General features: G+C 35.8%; 2 long non-coding RNA genes across 2 annotated transcripts in view; both read right to left on the bottom strand.

Moving 5' to 3' along the window:
- Window positions 1–20,386, bottom strand: part of LOC141910181 (uncharacterized) — an 80,521-nt gene that overhangs the window by 48,511 nt on the left and 11,624 nt on the right. The window lies entirely within an intron of this gene.
- On the bottom strand, window positions 3,047–4,120 carry LOC141910250 (uncharacterized). The gene is made up of 4 exons (XR_012619883.1): window positions 4,105–4,120; window positions 3,322–3,391; window positions 3,162–3,246; window positions 3,047–3,082 (listed from the first exon to the last, which is right to left on the bottom strand). It is a non-coding gene; the product is annotated as an uncharacterized LOC141910250 (long non-coding RNA).

Genomic DNA, 20,386 nt, shown 5'->3' on the forward strand with positions numbered 1-20,386 from the left:
GGTCAAAGGTCATGGTTACTAGAAGCTGTTATGTATTTTTCATTTCCGGGCTCTATCTCTAGACGGTTTGAGTTAATTTGGTTACTTTTTTGGATGGGTTTTCCAAGAGACTGTGAGTAACTTGATTACATTCGTGTTCTGTAGGGTCAAAGGTCAAGGTCACGAAGAGCTGTTTTGTATTTTCAATTTCCGGGCTCCTTGTTCATAAATGGTACAAGATAACTTTGTGAAATTTCCTGCCTGTATAAATAGGTCGACATACGCTTGGGGTGTATCTTACACTCAGGCGTTTCACCTGATGTGGGGGCATCAGTCGTCTTCAGCGACATTCTAGGGTAGATCGCCGTAAATAATTTTTATTGGACCAAATGTTTAGTCAGGAACATGATTAACAGCTAGTAGACTACAATAATTGAGGTGTTTGTACAATTATACAACCTATAAAACCTATTGCACAATCTATACAGATATATTTTGAACATATTTCACGGAAATCCTGGAATTTTACAATCCAAGGTCGCCATCGATGTCCGATTAGCAAAGTTGTCTGAGCATGGCTGCACCATTTCCAGAATCAAATTGTTATATCCGATGCAATATAATATTTTTATGGTGTTGATCTCGGTGCCGACATCACGATTTGATTAAAAAGAAAAAATGTTTACAAGAATTAACAAGAATGGAGAATTTGGTAGTCGGTCGGCTGCATATATATTTTTTGAAAAAAGTTATTTCACCCAAAATGTTGAAAAAGGGTCGGCAGGCAATTACATTTTTTCTGAAAATGATTATTTGAAACGACGAAATATTGGGTCGGTTGGGCCGAGAAACAGGGATTTCTTTTGGTGTGGCCTAACATGTAAAATTGCGAATAAAATAAAATGAGTAACGTAAAATTACGAATGAAATAGAATGAGTAGCATGTAAAATACGAATGAAATAAAATGAGTAACATGTTAAATTACTAATAAAATAAAATGAGTAACATAATGAATTGCGAATGAAATAAAATGAATTACATGTACAATTACGAATGAAATAAAATGAATACCTATCAAAATTTTTGTGTTTGTTATAGTTAGATTGAGCATGATTATTAATGAAGGTCTACTCTGAAAATAGATATAGAAGGTGATATGCAACTTTATTTTAAAAAAGCTCATAACCAAAAAATTCGCCAGCCCTCGTCATGTCTAGAAAAGAAGTGTACGAATTAAGGAATAAGTAAAACGACAATCACAACCGAAGAACGTACTACATGCATGAGATAGCTATGATTGAATGTTCTGCATTCAAGTTGAAAGCGTTTCACGTAAAACATTTTTGAGGTCTTATTATTGCTCGTCGTATTTTGGATGGTCTAAATTGGTCCTAGCAGCACAGCGCATATCTCTGAGTGATTTCATGCAAAATTGAGATGATAGTAAGTGATATACCTGTACTATCGATATTCAACTCGACTCTACCTACTTATTTAGGTGGAGTCGATGACTACATACTACGGGATTTCCATATGGCACTGGTTTCAAATGCGTCATTGTTCAAGTTACGGGACGTCAGTATAAAATCATGAAAAGGGACATTTGATACTTTGGGACATATATATATCGTAAATGCGATATGATTCTAGTTGCGGGACGTCAGTACGAAACCACGAAGAGGGACATTTGACACTATGGGATATATATATATATGATAAACACCCCATTTATTGGTTTTAAAATTACACCCCATTTATCGGTTTTAGATAGACGTCCCGCTACTCTACCTATGTAAATATATATATATATATATATTTATATATATATTTGATTCTTTCATTCATTATGCGTTTACAATGTTGGACTGAAATCTCAAATGATTATTTGGATTGTGCGGATTTTTGTTATGCGGCAACACTACTCTCAGATCTAAACATACGGACAGTCATATTGATGAGGACAGAGACCAGAATATACAAAAGCTGAGAAGGAAAAAATGTTTTTATCTAGATAGACGTATGAAGGCATCTAAACAACTGGTAATAACAACTCTTTTTGGACAAATTTACATTTTTATCCGGTCTTTTGAAAAATGTACAATATGTTTTGTCAGTGAAGGGTTTCATTGGCGCAACCAAATATTTACTTAACAATGGAGTGTCCTTTGTTTTTAACAACACATTTTGCCAGGATCCTCTTGAAGAACACTTTGGTAGGCACAGGGGACTTGCTAGGTGCTCGAAGAATCCTTCTGTCTATGAATTCCGGTGAGAAAAAGCTCTATCGGGGAATGCATTATTCAGGTAACAATCGCAGCAGCGCAACTCAATACTCACTGCATCTGAGACGTCAACAAGTTAGACTGTATTGCTTCGATGACAAACTGACTCCTACGCAAGATGACCATCCAATTCAAATGTAAATTAAGAAAGAAAACAACAAAACTAGTTGCGTTGATCAACAAAAATAAATCAATAGTTTATTACAATACTTCAATTTCAAAATGAAGATAGGAAAAAATTGAACAATAAGTGTGTTTGCCATGCGTCTTTAAATATTTCCCAAGAATATGTCTTTGTCTGGCCACCACCTGCCTCGACGTCAGACTTTTTCGAGATTTTCGCTAAAAATACGAAACAAGACAAAATTGATGGATGGGAATCATACATGCTATATTCACTTTTACTGCGAACATTGGAATGAGCTAAAGCAATTTTCTAGGAGGAAAAATTGAGTCAAATGATGTTTCAAAATTTGGACGGGAAATTTTTTTTCTGAATTGTATGGCAAATGGCAAATACATGTTTATATTGATAAGGTAAATATCTGTATAAAAGGTTGTATAGCCTGTCATGTGAATCAACATCAAATTTAGAACTATCATCCATTTTTAGTTTTCAATCAAAGACCAACCTATGAAATAAAGTACATATTTTTCTGATAACAACCTGGAATAAATTAAAATAAATCTGAGGAATTATATATGAGGGCCTATATAACCTAAAGATTGATACTTACATACGACAAATTGACGAAGAAACTTCATTTGACAGTATACAAACTCCCGGACAAACTCCCAAAATGAATCATGTCCTATTCACCTAGAATCAAACAAAATACAACTAAAAAATTCACAATACAGATTTCGCTTTCGAATCCTTCAAATTGCTGTTTACTTACATGAAACGAATTATCAAACTACTTCTGCCGACAGCATACCAACTCGCTGACAAACCCCCAAAATGAAACGTGTCATGATAAACATCTGGAATTAAACGTAATAAAGCTAAAAAATTTACAAAATGTCGGTTTCGAATCCCTCAAATAGCCTTACACTTACAAATGATGGATTATCAAACAACTATGAACTCCCAAAACGCCACATGTCTTTGATAATCTACAGTGAAAACCTGGAATTAAATGAAATAAATCTTAAAATTCCGATTTGAACCCAACGTAGGCCCTCTCTCTACTTGTAGGCCTAAGATCTTGAAATAGGATAAATAATGTTATGATGAAAGAGGCATAATGGTTCGGAAGAAATTGAATTCAATATGGCTCTTGGCCTGGCAAAGTTTGCTTTTGAAATATCCTTTTGATTAGGCCTAGTTACACATTTTAAAAGCAAATTTCATTTTGCATCAAACTAAAAGCGGCTTTGTTGAGGAAAAGATTCGTTTGAGTCGTAAAATTTATAGCCTAGAACCAATTTCTTCGTCAAAGCGTGATGCACAATTTTGACTGGGTCTTATTTCCACGTGGTAGTGGACAGAAAATTTGAATAGGCCTAAATAATAGAATAATCTTTCTTAGGTTTCATGATAAAGATGCAGCATTAACATAGATTAATGCTTATCTTTTACAATAAGGCTTATGTTTCAAAGGAAAACGCCCACAGTTGGTCGAACAGGGGTTAGGCATTGATGGTAGAGGGGCTGTGTGTGTGAAACAGAGAGATAAAAATGCACGGGAACGAGTTTGTCGAGTGGAGCTTATTATTCCATCAGGGATAGTGTACTATAGTCATTTTATATATCAAAATGTTCCTTATTAGTTCCGCTGCATTGCTAAAAACAAATTGAGATAGGTTTCCCTGCATTTTTTTACATATTACATCACTTACAACGATAAACGTCCGTCGCTGACTGAAAAATTCACAAAAACTTCTGCATTGAGTGCGCCACCGCACCAACTCAAATTGGATTGGAAACCCTCCAGCGATGCACTCTATGATCTTTAGAACCTGTCTTTGCTGACTGGGAATAAGATACTTCTCAGCGCGAAGGGGGCGGGCCGCAGCGTCACCAGGTCCCGCTCCGCGAGGAAGCTAGATTTTCAAAGAAATGAGTGCACGCGACGGCCGTGACCACTTGTTAGTGACGTCATCAAGAATGATGGCTCCGAGGATCGCCACATCACAGGTTACTGTGAATAAATGGGATTCGACCATTCAAAAGTTCAAAATGTACTTTCTTGTTTTGTAAAACAAGTTTATTCATGTGGTTATATAAAGCATTTTGTTTGAAACATTCTTTAATAATGTTTGTTGAGTTTAAAGCCAATTGTCGTTGTGTAATTCGATACTGGTCACTGAAATCAAAGTTTTAGTTTCTGTTCACATGTTTCGACTTATAAATATCCAACTTGTATGTTCTATCTTTTAATACAGGCCATGTGATAATTTGCGTATCACTCCATGAGTTTAAAAAGAGAGCACATTCGATATTGTTAAATAATTAACTACATTTTTTTCTGTCACACGTTGATTTTTACCCATCACTTATAAAATTCAAATGTACGTGATGTATTCTGAAAGCTATGTAAGCTTGTTCTTAAAAATACACTATGAATTTTCAATTTGTACTGACCATAATAGTTTATTTTTCGTAAATAAAATTTATATTTTAATTAAATAATTTCAAAATCTTTTCTATGCCCTCTGCAACAGAAACTTACTAAGGACTATTACATATTCAGATGTACGTTGATGATTGATTTCAATCCTCCCTTCAAATAATTATATGAACATTATTTCGGAAGATGCAGGTGGCGCACAATCATAATACATTCAACTCATCAAGCTGACGAGTCATTACCGTAACCAATGTTACAGACGGGTAACCAATCTACTCGACTCCGCAGACAACTAAACGACCCGAGTAACCCCCAATTTGACTATAACTATAAATTATGTTATGTTAAACCGCATTGGTGTGACTTGACACGTTAAATGCGTATCCCGTATTGATATATTTCTATTATCCACTTTTCAAACTATGAATAGCACGCCTGCTCAGAAAACCCGTTATCGCTGCTTCGCAGCTATATTCTAATTTTGTAATTTTTGATATATTAAAATTTTTTGCTGCACTGTAACTTGTGTAGTTTTCAAGGTATCCTCATAAAATTTGGAATGTAGCTCAAGTACAAACTATTCTACTGCACGAAACCCTTTTAAAGGCATAAAATACATTGGAAACTTTTGGTTGGAACTTATAAAGGTTTGAAAAAAATTTTAATATTTTGTTGATTATTTACAAAATTCTAAAGTCTTATGAAATTAAGTGATCCTACATAAAAAACGAAGAGTTTCATGCAGTTTATATACATGTCTACTTGAAATTAGTCAAATAAGAATCAGTTTGATCGACTGAGGACGGCAAAAACCGTAAAGTTTCCCAAGTCTCCATTTCTACCTAACGCATGCGCATTAGTCAGTGCTGGAATTGCTCTAAGTCGAGAAATCGGCACATTGCGCATGCGGCACTACATGTGAACTGCATGTCAACTCTAATGACTAATAGTCGCTGTAGTTTCCATTAGGTTCGAATCCCGTAAAAGTATTGATCTTATTTACGCTGTTCATCTTATAAGGGGCGCTATCAGGTTCGAAACTCGAAAATTACTGATTGTATTTCAAGCGTTACGACATGAACTTTGATGATTAAAGTGTCGCTGGGTTATTGTTTGCCGAGTAAAAAAGTTACAACATCCCGAACATGAAATAATGAACTTTGATAGCCCCAGGATTTACTTTTAAATGCTTAAGCCTAGGTTCAAATCCAGAATGTGTAGCAGAAAAATACATTCATCCTTTTTAATATACCGATATATACCTTAGATTCTCAGCTTATGGCAAGACCACTTGACCACCTGTCATACCTAAAAATACAAATGATCCTCTGACCAAACAAACTGTGTCTTCCCGCTGCACAAAATTTCACGCAGGTTCATTCCGTTATAGTTCTATGTTTCAGAGTTCTGACATGACCCAGTTTAGGAAAAAATACACATGTAGCGATGCATGCGCACGCGACCAATTTCTGGACTTAGAGGATCTCCCCAACACATCCTGATGAGCATGCGTTATAAACAGAGACTTTGGAAACTTTACGGTTTTTGCCTCAGGACGATGTGACGAAAATTATGGTTATTTCAAAATATGGCGGCCATCTTTGATTGCTTAGTTGCATAATTTATGCAAAACCCACAAAAACCGCTAAATCTACTTACTTAGAACCTATATACCCAATAAAAACGACATGGACAAGGGATTAAGATTTTTTTGTTGAATAGGTAGGTGCCACCTTTTAACTAATTTTGTGAACAGCGAAGCTCGTCTACAATTCCAAGTCTTTGGTCCCTTGGGAAAATTGGTCTCCGAATCATGGGTGTCAACTTTCTATACCGCAGCAACGTCAGCAAAGCATATTGGACATCTAGATGGCATTGTGGTTGTTAGAAATGTTGCTGAATTTGCTGCTGAACTGTGTCAGACTCTAACGACCAAAGCTAATGTTTTTGGTAATTACATGTCGCGGCGTTATCATAAAGAAAAGAAAGTCAAAGAAGATACCACACTCCTTAGTCTACAAAAACCACCACTCCACAAGGGGCAATTCGCTACATTGATGAGTGACGGCCTCACTTCATCTGTTAGAAAATGTAGCAAACTCGAGAGGTTGGACGGACGACCAATGCCAAATTTTATGTTTCAGTATTTGGAGGGTTCAGCTAGACGGTTCTATGACGATTTAGTAATAGATTAATCAACTAAATTTACTAGCATCATACATTCCTTCAAAGAACTCTTCGAGTCAGACAGTCTGCAACTCCGAGAAGAGTCTTCTCCGGGTTTCGGCAGAAGAAAGGGGAGTCAGTCAATGATGGAGCAGGTAGACCGACTGGCTCAAAAATCAGTCAGGGACAAATTGGTTGTTTTCCTCAACGGCTTGGACAGGGCGATCAGGTTAGACGTAATGATGATGAGGCCTGACATGTACGGGAAGGTAGTCGAGCACGCAAGGACTGCGGAGCAGTTGACCGACCGGGATCAGGTGAACCAAGCTTCCACAAATGACATGACTTTTCTCAAGACAATGGAGGAGATCAAGGGAATGTTCTCACAGTTCTTACAGCCGATGTACCAGGTACCATCGCAACTGTACAGCGACAATCAGTGTGACCTAATTTTGAAATTTCTAACTGATATATATATTGTCAGACACACACAAGCAAATTGATCAATTATCTTGAACAATATATGTGTTCCTGTACCCACCAGCATTAGAAGAATTGCGTCAATATTTACAAGATGGCCATCCTGTAACTTTTTTATGTGATAAAAGGTTATTTTGACTAGAATGTGCAAGACCTGTAGCTTTCTAATGGTTGACGATTTTTATATTAAGGACTATGACCATGCCCTGTCCATAAGATCTAGCTTAAAGTGATAGCAATTAGCAAACATTTCAGGAGGTGCCATAGTATAAAGAGCATAATGTAAATAAAATATGACCTAATCAGAGTGATTGACTTAAAAATGTATATGGTGTGGACAATGGAGGTTGAAGAAGATTCCACACCCATTCATCACTGGGAAATGCTGACCAAAATCATCCATTCAGAGTGGTCTGAAAAAATCACCCACATGGCAAGAAATGTATTGCTGCAAAGCGTTTGTTGTAAAGGACCCGTTGAACTTCCTTCCCCTGAGGACATTCATAAACACCTAAATTTAATGGGAAACTGACGTTCATGAAAACTGTTAAACTGCTAGAAGTACTGCTTCCAACAAGGAATAAACGCGATACGGAGAAACACATAACCAGGGTTCATTGTCTCAAGCTCAGGTGAAATTCAAGCCATTTCAAGCTAGATTTATACCATTTTCAAGCTATTTTTTAAGGCACGTTGGAAGCAATTTTCGATAGTCGCAGCCAATTTGCCTATTTTTAACAGGTTCGTATAAAAATGTTAAAAAAGAGGTAAAATTTTGATTCCAGTGGAACCTTCGAGTTGATACGATTCTGTTAGAGATGGAACCCGTTTAACACAATGATTTTCAGCATTTCCTAGCTTAAATATTCATATCAATCAAGATTTCAGAGTCACAGAGTCACCGTAGATTTCGAGTTTACCCTCCACAAACAAACCCTGCTTATACTTACATAAAAGATTAAATGAAAATTGATATTTTATTTCCAGATTGTAATTATGACTGAAAATTAACTGGGGTTTTAGCATCACTTCCCGGGCATGGCAAAAAACCCACATAGATTCCTATCCAACTTTCGCAGTCTAATGCAGAACAATCAAAGATAGTTTACATTCCCTGATTAATTCTTTAAAATAGGTTTCAATTAGGGTTATTTTTTATGTAAAAAAGTGAAAAGATCATACATGAACTATATGAAGACAACATTGTGTAAAAAGGTATAAAAAATGAACCAAAGATGTTAAGGATTATCATATTTAAATCATCATGTGTGGAGATTCCATGACTCATGACGGAACATTTTTGTATTACCATGCACGAATTCTCCGATTGACATGATTATTTTCATGCGTTATTACATTGAAATTAACAATTTTAAATTAACGCATGAAAATTAGCACACATACACGTGTGAATCTCTTCACATTAACACGGTTTTCAAATTTACACGTGTGAATTACAAATTCATACGTGTGAATTTTTCAAATTTACACGTGTTATCTTTTTTACATTTACACGTGCCATTTTTCAAATTTACGCGTGTGATTTCTCACATTTACGCCTTTGATTTTTCACATTTACACGTGTGATTTTTCTACAACATTATGTATTATCTTTCATATTGTACACATTGTTGCAATTTATCTCTGAAATAAATAAATTGTCCTATGCACTAAACTGCGGGTTCTTTTTAGTATCATTTTTAGCCGAGAAAATTTGTTTTTATTTTTCTTATATCTCAGTAGTCTTGGGGATGCTAAACCATCGTCAATCGAATCGCAAGAACAGTTGTGCCCTCCATTTGAGTCACACAAACTGATGTGTCCTCCAGTCGAGTCACACGAACTGATGTGTCCTCCAGTCGAGTCACACGAACTGATGTGTCCTCCAGTCGAGTCACACGAACTAATGTGATCATATCTATATCTCTAGTTTATTGACATAATGTGGCTTTCCTTCAGAATATTGTCCATATTAATGGAACAAATGTATCGGATTTGATGGAGAAACATATGGAGCCATTACAATAGTTAAGAGAAAATCAAAACGGAATTGGACATTAAAATGCTTAACCTGCTGCAAGAATAAAGAAAATTGTCGACATGTTGCACAATCTATTAATAATGAGTCCGATGTCGTACCAGATATTCGGGATGTTATTCGAGTCCTTCTCAGAGAGAATGTTGAACTAGTCAAGGTGAACATGGGACAGTGTTTGTCTGTTTCTAAAATATATTTCGGTGATCACAAATAGCATCCACTAGAAGGTGATCCTAATTTTAAGCCGTTAGACGTAAATTGTAAGTGTAGCTATCCTCTCGATACAGTTCTGCATACGCAACCACCAACTGTGGTTCCACTCATCTTGAGGGATAGAATTAAATTTTGTAAATTATTTTCATCAAAATGTCCAAACTGCAATGATATTCTGAATTTTGACGGATGCTCGGTCGGTTTGCTTAATATGGGCGAGTATCTTGTGTGCCATTCTGTTTTCAAAGACTATATGCAATATTTTGTGTCAGATGGAACCACACTGCATTCATATCACAATAACTTCCGCTGGCGCCTACACGATTATGGGTGTAGCTCTGAAGAAATAATGAAGAATTTTTCATATGCACCTTTCAGATTTGCGTGGCATGCTTATTTAGCATTGTTGCACATTTACATTGAGGATGGATTTATGTGCTTTGGATGTGGCACCATTCAAGACATTGTAGTGTTTGACGGGATATCGTTATGTTTTCGTAGGGAAATGTTAAATCATAATTCTATCGTTGCCTGCACTAACCACAGTTGCCTGATACCGGCGTTAGACTAGTAGCTCAATACCAGCATTAGGACAGTAGCCTGATTCCAGCATTAGGGCAGTAGTCTGATACATGCGTTAGAGCAACAGTTGCCTGATACCGGCGTTAGACTAGTAGCTGGATACCCGCGTTTAGAGCAGTAGCTGGATACCCGCATAAGACTACTTAGTAGCTCAATTATACCCACGTAGGCTTGTAGCTGGATACCCGCGTTAAGAGCATTAGCTTAATATCCACGTAGGCTAGTAGCCCGATACCAGCATTATTGTAGCCTAATACTCTAATTAGAGCATATTGATATTGCATCGATATAGGCCTAGCTCATGTCTTAAGTTGAATCAAATAAACTCCATTCATAGCTCAGCCATTTATACAATATACATCATTCGGATATAACATTATTCAATCTAAAATGTAAGATAGTTTGGATCATCGACTGGGCTAGGCTATTGAAATTTATTGATAAAAAATTTTAGGCAAATTTTCAATTTTTTCTTCTATTGTTTCCTTACAGATTTTTCAAGAATTGACAATGCATGTGTTTGTGTGTATGAAATCGACAAATCATTACTGGACGCGCACTGCAATCGCAGCTATACTCAAATCTGAAATGTAATTTTAGATCTGGCTGCATATGTCGATTCCTCACATTCTGTGATACTGAATGTTACGATGAAATATCAGACATCATTTAATATTCTTTATTGAAAGTGGATGTTTTTGTGGATATTCAAGGGATACGCATGAACTCACTTATCCAATTTTTAACAAGATGGATATTGAAAGGAGAGCGTCATATTTAATGCAATGTCGTGAAAGCATGAGTCGATCGAAAGGTACAATGGCATGTATCGTAACAAATAGTACTTAATGTACCCTCATTCTACTATTGGTATGACAATCATAATTCATATTCACAGTTTCTCACTTAATCATCATTTTATAAACTATAAAGCAATCATGAGCAATTAATACTTAATATCCTGGGCCAGTTTTAAAGACTGGGTATCAACTTTTACCTGGGGGCTAACTAAATTCATTTTCAATTGAGTTTATCCCTGGCTTCAAGTAAATACCAGTCTATAAAACTGAGCCGTTAAATGTATATGTATGAGACATATGCATTTTTGCTGTTTTAGAAGGTACTGGCAGAAACAGGGCTGCACAAACATTCAAATGAAAATTGACCGAGCTGAAGAAGCATTTACACGTGTGTAATGCCGAGTGATTGCATAATAGACATAGTTTGTATAGCCACTATATATATCATATATCACTGGGGATCGTACCCAAGAGTTGGATCCAGCATTGTTTGTGATAATTCTAGTAATTCGAATTTGGGACAACAACTGTTTTATTTACCTCCCCAAGAAGAGGATGGAAAACCTAAATACATTACGACTTAAACTGAATTTTATACCATGGAATCTAAAACGAAGAGAATAGTTTTTAGAGTCCATGACGATTCCAGGGATGCCGGCTTATGGACCTCAAACGAACCTCAAAGTTCAAGGACACTCAGGAGTCGATGGTTAGTCAATTCGTAGTCCAAGGTGTATTCCCCGCTAACATGAAAATAGCCACAGTCATCCCTCTTCATAAAACGGGTAGCAAACAAGTTTTCAATAACTATCGTCCAATTTCACTTCTACCAGTACTATCCAAAATATTAATAAAACTTGTGCACATGCGTCTCTTTTCCTTTTTAGATAAGTAAGCCTATTGTATTCTGAATTCCTCACAATATGGTTTCAGACCCAATCACCCCACCACGCATGCAATAATAGACTTTATTGGCAATATATTTAACAATTTAGAAAACAAATATTATTCATTGGGCGTTTGCCTGGATTTATCGAAGATCGAAGGCCTTTGATTCCTTAGATATTAATAAGCTTTAATTAAAATTAGATCATTACGGAATCAGAGGACATGTTTATAATTGGTTAGAGAAAATCGAAAAATGTTTTTTTTTACACAAACTTTTTTAGAACACTAAGCACGACCTCAAAACTATTAGTGTCTGGTTCAACGCCAATGAACTCACACTAAACTTAGAATAAACTAAATGTGTACTCTATAAACCAAGACGGTCTGTAGTGTGTAATGACGAATTAACTATTGAAGTTGAAAACCTAAACCTAGGCCTCTCTTCTAACTGTAAATTTTTAGGACTTCAAATTGATGAGGATTTAAATTGGGAATTACACACTAAACAACTAATAAATTTATTAAACAAAAATCTATATCTTTTAAGAACTGTTAAATAAATTGCCCATGGGCAAAGTGTGGTTTACCTTGAAAGCTAGAGGTTGTTTGGGGTAAGGGCATTGCTTGAAAAATCTTTTTAATTCGTGACTTCAAAGTTCTATTGTATTTCATCTTTCTCAAAGAAATATTTTGTAGTCAAATAAGACCAAAAATATACATTTGTTTGGTCCACGTCCAAAATTTCGTAGGGTACAGGTAGGCGCGGCAGGGAAACTATTTTATATTTTCAAAGAAATATTTTTCACAATATGAAAAAATATTCAAATAAAATTCATATGATGTCACATATCAGAGAGTGGCTGAATATTGAGTCTTGGGAACGAAACTCTTCCAATGTATGGCCGTGGAATCTAAAACACCGGAGCGTAGTATTAGATCATTTTAAATCTTGGAATTAACCATTACAATATTCAGACCTCGACCTATACCTATAGTTTGCTGCTTAATATTTTCAGGTCACAAGAAATTACAATTTATTATAAATTATATCAAACAGAAAACATAGCGCTCATCTTCTGTTGATGAAATTTCAGACGCGCCAGCAGGCAGCGTTTACAGTATCACTATAGTAGTGTATACTGTACGAGCGTGTGTTTGTGTATGCAACAGTCTATAGCACAGTCTATAGGCCTTGTGTAAGTGAATGTTCGCTTGTACTTCAGTCTGGATCAAATTGATCACCGGGTATCAAAATGAAACAATACCTATGGCGGACAATAATTACATTCTCATCAGCAATGAGCATTTGAAATTTGCACGTACGGCACCTAGTCCAATGAAACGTTCGCCATTCTATGGCTTTCCCATGATTATTTTAGTAGCGCCGGAATTCCCCGTATATCCCAAAAACAGCCAATCACATTCGCTCGTAGAGACAACGCCCCTCAAACGAGGTCATTGCAATTATATACGCGAGAGCTAAGAATTTTCCCGCCAAAAACAGTTTTTTATAGAATTTAAACAATGTTGACCATGTCATCGACGGAGGTTCGCCATATCTTTAATCGCATCGATTATACGTCGTTTAAGCCGAGAACCAAATAGACAAATGCTCACATAAAAAAACGTACCACGATTTTACATGAATTGGCTCAATGCCAACTTCATATTGCTGACAAAGGTAAACCAAAAAACTTCCGGTCTCTAGCAAATTAATTATGTACTACTTATATTCAAAACCATATCAATTATTCCCTCAGTGTCTGGGGACTACTTCTATCTGCAAAATAATCAAATGCTGTCTACAAAATCCAAAAAAAAGCTATCCGACAGATTGATAATACAGCTTTTAATGCAGCAACTGGACCTATCTGCAAGAAATATAAAATCATAAAATTTGATGACCTGATTAAGTTTGAAGTCCTCAAATTGGGATACAACCATTTTTATAGGAAATTACCAACCCCAATTTTTGATCTATTCCATATAAACTCAGACTTTCATAAATACAATACTAGAAGTAGAAATTATGCCAGGGTTAAACAGCATACCACTAAACTTTTCATAATTCTTTCTTGGCTCAAGTACCTATTATATGGCAAAATACTCCTGATCATCTTCGTAAAGTGCCTAGTATCTGTTCTCTTGTCTCAAGGTTTAATAAATTATCTGCTCATAGTTATTGAAATTAAGTTCGTTTATAAAATCATTGTAAAGAATTTATCATTAACCGTTGCCTCTAACCATGAATTTATTGAATTAATTTTCTCTTGTATTATAATTCATTATTACTGTTATTATTGTCATGAATACTGTTACTATAATTTGTACTATGATCATCATTATTCATGTAGTTATTCTATCTATCTATCTGATGGATCATATCTCCTCACAAGGACTGATGATCAACACATATCTTCTCAAGATAAACCTCAGATAAATACCAGTACATTAAATCCTGATCACTGAAGGCAGCAAATCATCAATCGAGCAGAACTCATATTGCAGCAATTACGGGAAATGCAAAGCGACATCCATAGGGCTATCTTGTGTCAGACATCGTAGTTGCCGAATTGAGTGATGAAAATCTGAATTCAAATTACTTCTTCAAACTATTTTCAATACCAAGGTACCACTAATTATTGTGGGCTGTGTGCTGTGAATAACAACATCCTTGGCTCCTCAGATGGTACATTTCAAGCTTCAGTTGATATGCTAGACAAAATTGCTGACACAATGTGGATACGTCAGTTTGAAAATTCTACAGTTGGACCGTTGATTAATATATCAGCTTTACAAGATCGTGAAGGATTTTATAACATAGATGTATTGATAGAATGTCTTCAAAGATTTGGTTACAGCTATTGTAATATAGTTTTTAGCCATAAGAAGGTGTGCAAGTTTGCTAGAATTAGAAGGCATACTATCTGCTGCCTTCATAGATTCTCAGGATCAAAATTTTCTGATAAAGACTGGTAATAGCGACCATTGGCTTGTCCTGAAACTCAAAAACAAATTGTTTTGTTTACTTGATTCGAGTTCTCGGATTTAAAAAATTCTGGACAAAATGACAGCTCATTATTTTCTGAAGGATCACAGTTTGAATGGGGCGATCTATGCAGTATTTAGGCCACATGTACACGTACATGAGAATGACGAACATGTACGAGTAAGTATCAATATTCATGAATTTCGATTACTCTCTGGATTTTGTACTCACTTGTGTTTCTTCAGTTTTAGATTATTGTGAATTATGCTTATTTATGCTAACATTTTGTAGGGCATAACCACATCTGATGTTTGAGGATCAGGAAATGAAGGCAGTCGTAATTCAAAGAAACAGGAACGTGTGGATAATGGGGATTTAAGTTATACTGAAGTGAGGCAAGATTAGATTTTTACAGTTTGATGAATTTAATATGATGAATAATTCCGAACGTATATATGAAGTTATGTGAAATCAGTTGAAAATAAATCATGTTTTGTAGAACTCTTCACATCCTGATGATATAGTTGAGACTCAACTAAGCCAGAGAAAGGTATATTCATTTATTCAATAGAATGTTTGGCAATTACTAAATTCTATTGGTTTGCCATATTGATATGAAGAAGTCGATCTTTGACTTCTCTAAGGTCATATCTATCTAAGGGACATGAGACATTTTGTCCTCTGGAGAATTACATTAAATGATATTCCGTTCATTTTTTATTCTTTATTCAAAATTAAAAGGCAAAAACAACTCATAATTTGTCTGCATACTTAAGCACACGAACAGAAGCCAAAGTAAGTCAAAATTTAATAACAGCATGAATATCTGATAGGATATAAATCTTTACATTTGTGAATTAGAATGAATTTGTGTTTAAGGGGGTGATACATGAGTGAGTATTAATTTAATTTTTTTAATTCCTCATAAGAAGGTTTTCTGTTTTTGCAAAGATAAAAAGTAAGTCAATTTGGATACATTGTTTGAGTCTGCATTAAAAAGTAAGCTCATTAACTTATTTTCTTGGACTTTCTCTTCTAATGTGACACCACTATTCATCCGGAGTGTAATGGGGGAGAATCGGAAGACTTTGACTTTCAATGGACTAACATGTGTTCACTTTTCATATTGAAGTTTTAATATTGGACATGCTAACTGTAACTGCATATGCTGCTGGATTCCACTGAAAAACAGGTATTGTAATATTTCTTCGTTTTTGGGAACCATCCAATCGATTTGCATGAAACAGCTGATTATATCAAAACAGAAGTTGTCACTTGACAGTAGTTTTGCATAAGAGGTTTTTGCCTGATAACACACATATATTTCAAAGATTTTGTGACATTAACTTAGAGGTATTTGGAATATTTCTTCTCACAAGTATATGTAGATGTTGATTCTTATGAATTTGTATATTTGACCTTTTATGTATAAACTAGGGGTCCAGGGACACCATGCCCACTTGGGAAGTGGTTTCACATGCTCAACAATCTAACAATTTCAATATTCAACGCCCCCTACTGACCATATACAAAAACCAATGACCTTGAAACTCACCACAATCATAGAACATGTCATTTGCTACGATTTTTTAATTGATTGTGATAACAAAATATGCGTCGTTACCAATATATTATGGAAACCCTATGTCATTCTACAATTCAACGCCCCCTGGTGACCATGTTCAAAACCCAATGACCTTGAAACTCGCCACAATCATAGAAAATGTCATGAACTACAACTTTGCAATTGATCATGGTAACAAAATATGCCTAGGCACCAATATAATAAGGAAATACTAAATTATTCAACTATTCAATGCCCCCTGGTGACCATATAGAATTACTAATGGCCTTAAAACTTGCCACAATCATACATTATGTCATGAGCTACAACTTTGCAATTGATCGTGGTAACAAAATATGCATTGGTACAAATATAATATAGAAATACTAAGATTTTATATTATTCAACGCCCCCTGGTGGCCATATACTAAAACTAATGACCTTGAAACTCACCACAATCATAGAACACCTTCTAAGCTACAACTTTCTAATTCATTGCAGTAACAAAAAATTCTCAGCTATCAATATAATGTCGAAAAACTTTTCCCACCTTCGAATGAGTACCGATAACACCAAGATGTCAATTGCGTCATAATTGGCTGATCTCAGGTATAAAACATCCCTTTCCAAAGAATAGCCATCAGCAATTGCAATGAGAAATGGCAAACCTGTAGGAAGCTACAGGACTCAGAATTCAGGCCAAAATTGACATTTTTGGGCACTAAAAAGGTCATAGGACGACCATCTTCAGTCCGATCAACCCAATTTCTGTTACGTGTATGGGCCCTGGGGGGATTCAAATATATACGAAAGATCAAGGTAATTGATCAAAGCGTCTTCAAAATTTTGCTCAATAAGTTCAAAACGTTATAAAAGTGCTGATTTTGGCAAACAACAATGGCTGCCAGTCGGCCATCTTGATTCTGACAGGGCCAGTTTTTGGGCTGAAGATGGGTCTAGGGTCGATACATGTGTAACCCAAATATCAAGACATTACCTTGAAGGGTCTTCAAAACTTCCCAAAATAACTGGATTCCGTCTACGGACGGACGGACGGACGACCGGATGAACGACGGACGAAAAGTGAACACAATAGCCCGCTGGGACAAAAGTCCCCAGTGTGCTATAAAGAAAATAAACAATTGCTTTTGGTTTGATAATTTGGCCTTATTAGTTTATAAACTCATTATTATTGTCATATAGTTATCAACATGACACGTTGAACAAAAACAGTGTCTTTACATGAAAAAGAAAATGTATTGTTTTTTCTCATTAGTTCATTTCGGGTAATATTTCACCGAAATGAGAAATAATTGTGTGTAAAAGCAAATAATCACTAAGTCATTACTATATTTGTATGTTTGTTGATATATTATGGTTCTCCAAATGTGGTGAATTATGTATGTTATTTGGTGAAAAAATAATAAATTTACAAAGACACATTTCATATGTCAATTTCTTCCCAAAACTTGTTGGTTTCCATGGTAACCACCTGATGGGAATATTTGTCATGAACTTTGAAATTTCATTCCTGTGCGGTAGACATTTATGTTCTCTAACAGAAAAACATAACCTTTGTGGACCTGAATGCACATGTTGCATTTACTATATGGGACACTGTTGGCAAAAATAACTCCGTTAGAAATAAGTAAAGTACCCAAAAGTAAAAAATATCAAAATAGAAAAGTGCTAAAGGGTTAATTAGCAGTGGTGCCGTTGGGTGAGGGAATTGAACGGCGAGCATGTTTTTTATCTAGAAAAACAGTTTCTGGAGAATCGCGCATTCTACACAATTATGTTTCTACGGGAAAATGGAGCGAGAGAATTTGAGATAATTGGCGGAAACTACACTTTGGCGGCGCTGGACTGAGTTCTGGAAAAGGAAGGTAAGATGATTGACTGACCTCTGTCTCAATCATGATTTGTGTAGTTCGGACGATTTAAAATGGTTATACTATACAGGTATCAGTTAAAATGATCCATCATTGCTTCATTAATCAGAACCCTGAGAAATTCTGGGGTCTTAGGATTAGAAATCTGTTTAGAGACCCATTTATATGGTTCTTAGATTCAATTCACCTTTCTTTCAGACACTGAAAGCGTGTTGAAGAGTTATAAAAGTGCAATTGTTGAATCAAATAAAAGCATGTGACCAGCGGAGTTTATAGAATATAGCTTGTAGGAAATTAACATAGTTATGTGAAAATGCATGCTCATACAGCATTAATAAATCCCAGGTGAGTGAAGAAACAGAGGAAGCACCTGCAATAAGTACAGAAGACAGCGTATCAATAAAAAGTTCAAAACATGCTATTTCGACCAGAAAGTAGGCCATAATTAATCCATCTTGAATCGGAGAAGTTCCCACTACAATACACTTCCTTTTCATATTATCATACACAAATGTACCATAAAAATTACATGATTACGGTCATACCTCGATTTAACGCCCCCCCCCCCGATTCAACGACAACCTCGCCTACCGCCTAAATTTAATGGGAAACTGAACATCTAAAATGTACAGGAAAAACCCCGATTAATCGCCCCTCGCGTACCACCACCACTAACGTAATCTCCTACTACAATCATATGCAAATGCACTACAATATTTCCTGATTTACCACCATCATAAAAGTCGAGTAACGTGCCCTCGATTATATTACGAAACGCCACCGTAAAACGATACCGATGACCTCGTTCATCGATCCGATGACCTCACTGTGTTGCATGTCGAGTCCTCCCACAAAGGTACGATAATCAAAACTATTTCATTAGATGGCACCGCCAGCGCCAAGTGTAAAACAAAAAAATGTAGGAACCAAGATCCATCGCAACAGAAAATAGCAGACCATTTTTTTCCGTACAATGGAATAAGACCATGATTTAAGGCAGCGTACAGTAGCGATGTCTATGTTTGTATCGATCCCGATTAATATCGTACGTACCGTAAATGTTACATGTGATATGATTCCTACTTGCAGCCTACGATGTTCTGATGCACCCCGACATGTTTTGTAAAAAGGTTTTTAATTTTGAAAGGATGTGTTTTAGATTCTTTCAATATACATCGTTCTGAGCAGATAGTAGGTATTTAGCAGGGATTTGAGCTACTTGACCTGATTTGCTGCCACTCCATTTACCTCCAAAATCAGTAATACCCAAATGTGGCGTAAAATCGAGGTATGACTGTATATCTCAAACAGTTTTCAAGTTATCATGTATACAGGAAGTTCATGCGTCGAAAGTAGATGGCATCAGCCGTCCGTTTGATTGTGCGTGCGTTTGACGATGCAGCGTATCAATTGAATCTCTGGTTTTGGCATAATACAATAGTTTTGGACAACTATCAAATTTAAATAAATATACAGTAAGACTCTCCAATGACTGGGAAATGAGAAAGTAAATCCTACAAAATGGCAAACGAATATTTGAGCAGATTAATAGACCGGTTTGCCCGTTTCGTATAATCGAATATGCCCTTACATTGATTGGCTGCGGGAGATTGATTGGCTGCGGGAGATCAGCCAACTGCAGGGAGCATTCATTTTACATCAAATAATCCATGGTATTTTTCAAAAGATAGCCACAAATTCGTTAATTTCTTTTAAATGAATGCGACATTCAAAATTTCATTTCCAACAGATATTTGCCGCACGAGTTACATTTTGCACATAAACATAGCATTGCATGACGTTGTGTCAAAGTTACAACCTCATTTGTAAGCAAAGATTTGATTTTTGGATCCATAACAAGACTGAGATAATTATACCAGCTTTAATCGTCCAATGGTCTTTCATCACTTAACACAGTGGAAATATTGAATATTGCTAC

The sequence above is a fragment of the Tubulanus polymorphus genome, chromosome 8, assembly GCF_964204645.1.
Source record: "Tubulanus polymorphus chromosome 8, tnTubPoly1.2, whole genome shotgun sequence".
NCBI classification, from domain to species: Eukaryota; Metazoa; Nemertea; class Palaeonemertea; order Tubulaniformes; family Tubulanidae; genus Tubulanus; species Tubulanus polymorphus.